A 3,037-nucleotide genomic window follows, 5' to 3' on the forward strand; every position below is an offset into this window, starting at 1 on the left:
CCCTGAGACCTTGGGTGAGTTACATGGGCATGTCTTTGGCTCAAATCTCAGCCCAAATAGAGAGGCATTAATTAATTCGAAGAGTAGAAGGTGAATAAGCCCTGGGCAGGTGATGGTTTTGATTTGTTCTTTCTGGACATCGGATTAAAGCCTCTTCCAGGATCTTGAATAAAGAAAAGCAACTACTTCTCTAGGATCCCAGAGTTTGGAAAGCAAAGGCTCACTTTGGGAAATGGAGGCTATAAGGGGAGTGTGTTTTGTGGTCTTGGATTTACCACAGATGGAAAAAACATGGACCTGAGAGTGAGAGGTCCTGGGTTCTATTACTGGCTCTGCTACTTCTTTGTTGTGTGACCTTGGGCTAGTCACTTCACTTCCCTGTACCTCAGTTACTTCATCTGTAAAAAGGGGATTAAGACTATGAGCCTGATGTGTCCAGCCCAATATGTTTATATCCCTCACAGCGCTTAGTACAATGACTGGCACATAGTAAGCCCTTAACAAATCTCACAATTATTATTATTATTTCTCTGTGCCTCAGTTTCCTTATCTGTAAAATGGGTATTAAATCCTTTTCCCCCCTCTACCTAGACTGTGAGAGCTATTTAGGATAGGGACTATGTCCAACCTAATTATTTTGTATCTACCCCAGAACTTAGTTCACTGCTTGGAGATAATAAGTGCTTAACAAATACCATAATTATCAGGCCACATACGACTCTTAGAGCAGTTCCACCAGCAACATGCCCAATTTACCGTCAGGTTTATTTATCATTGACCTTGTGTTCTTATGCTGCTCGTTGTTTATGATTTCAATCTAATCTCATGGGCCACCTGCCAAACTCCCAGCTTTTCTTTCCAGAAGTATTCTCCTTCCCTCTTAGACCATGAGGCCCATGTGGAACTGTATCCAACCTGATTATTTCATGTCTACCCCTTCGTACAATACCCCTTGTGTACACTTAGTACAGTGCTTGGCACATTCCTTCATTCATTCAATTGTATTTACTGAATACTTACTGTGTGCAGAGCACTGTACTTAGGAATTGGGAAAGTACACTGTAACAGTAACATAGTAAGCACTTAACAAATGCCACTGTAGTTATTTCTGAGTCCCCAGAACCAGCAACCACATCTCATTTATCCTTTTTTGTTTGTACTCTTCCCCAAGAATTTGTACAGTGCTTTGCACACAGTAGGAGCTCAATAAATACCAGTGAATGAATAAATGAATGAAGGAAAGTGGCAAGACACGAGCACTGACAAATTAGTCCTGGAAAACAGTAAGACCACCGGGACCTTCCCACCTAGGGTGTGTGCTGCTGGAACACAGTAAAGAGAGTATAGGAGTTCCTGGGTGACTCATCCAAGGATCTTTGATATTTTTCCTAGTCTCTGAGTTTGCGCAACTAACTAGAATACTCGAATAGCACTGGAACTCCAGCTTTCAGACACTTTGCTGCTTCCTTAATCCCAGCTGGGAAGAGTAGGCTGAACTAAATTGGACTTAATTCACGGACCCACTCTATTCCAGTGGAGATGAGAAAGAGTTAGATCAATTCTCTTTAATTCTGTCCCTGTCAGCCATAGAATCACTTAAGTATCTCTGGAGTCTAGCTAACCTTCACACTGAAGCCAAACAGTCAAGTAGTTGCTTGAGGCTAGGTCTGCTGAGGGTGGCAAATGCTTTTGTAAATTTTTGGGTAGCAGCACTGAAATTGTGACCTGCCCTTCTCCTATATCTGACTTGCAACTAAACCACTGTTTCAAATCACTGCTGAATCACAAAGCTGTGTTATGAACTAGTCATGTTGTGGTTGGAAATGTGTCTGCTTACTGTTGTACTCTCCCAAGTGCTTAATACAGTGCTCTGCACACATCAAGCTCTCAATAAATACGATTGAATGAATTAATTTATGATTCTGGGAGCATGAGGTTAATGATAGTCTTCAATCAATCAATCAGTGGTATTTACTGAGCACTTCCTGTGTGCTTAGTATAAATGAATAAATTATGGATGTGTACATAAATGGCATAGGGCTGAGTGTATCAATTAATAGAAAATGACTACAGGGTACAGATCCAAGTGCATAGGCAAAGCAGAAGGGAGAGGGAATAGAGGGAAAGAGGGGCTAATCAGGGAAGTCCTCTTGGAGGAGATATGATTTCAATAAGGTTTTGAAGATAGGGAGAGTCATGGTCTGTCATACATAGGTGGGGAGGGAGTTCCAGGCCAGAGGGAGACTGTGAATAAGGGATCAGGTGCAAGATAGACAGGACTGAGGTACAAGTTGTAAATTGTTATTAGGGGAGCAAAGTGTGTGGACTGGGTTTTAGTAGGAAATCAGGAGGTAAAGTAGGAGGGGGTGAGCTGATTGAATGCTTTAAAGCTGATGGTAAGGCATTTCTGTCTGATCTGGAGATGGATGGGCAATCACTGGAGGTTCTTGAGGAATAGGGAAACATGGACTTCACTTTTTTTAGAAAAATGATAGGGGCAGTAGAGCAAAGTAAGGATTGGAGTGGGGAAAGACAGGAGGCAGGGAGATCAGTGAGGTGCCTGATGTCAAGGCAGGATGTGACAAGTGCTCAGATAGCAGTTTGGATTGGGAGGAAAGAGTGGATTTTAGCGATGTTGAAAAGGTAGAACTGGCAGGATTTGGTGACAGATTGAATGTGTGGGTTGAATGAGAAAGAGATGAGTCGAGGATAATGTTAAGGTTAGAGGCTTGTGAGAGGGAGGATAGTGGTGTTGTGTACAGCAGTGGGAAAGTCATGGGAAGGATAGAGTTTGGGTGGAAAGATGCATAGCTCTATTTTGGACATATTTAGTTTGAGATGACTTCAATCAATCAATCTGTGGTATTTATTGAGTGCTGACTGTATGCAGATCAGTGTACTAAGCACTTGGGAGACAGTACAATACAATAGAGTTGGTAGAAATGATCCTTGCCTACAAGGAGGTTACAGGTTAGAAGGGGAGACAGGCATTATTAAGCACCTATTGTATGCAAAGCACTGTATTGGAAGCACTTGA

The sequence above is a fragment of the Tachyglossus aculeatus genome, chromosome 1, assembly GCF_015852505.1.
Source record: "Tachyglossus aculeatus isolate mTacAcu1 chromosome 1, mTacAcu1.pri, whole genome shotgun sequence".
NCBI classification, from domain to species: Eukaryota; Metazoa; Chordata; class Mammalia; order Monotremata; family Tachyglossidae; genus Tachyglossus; species Tachyglossus aculeatus.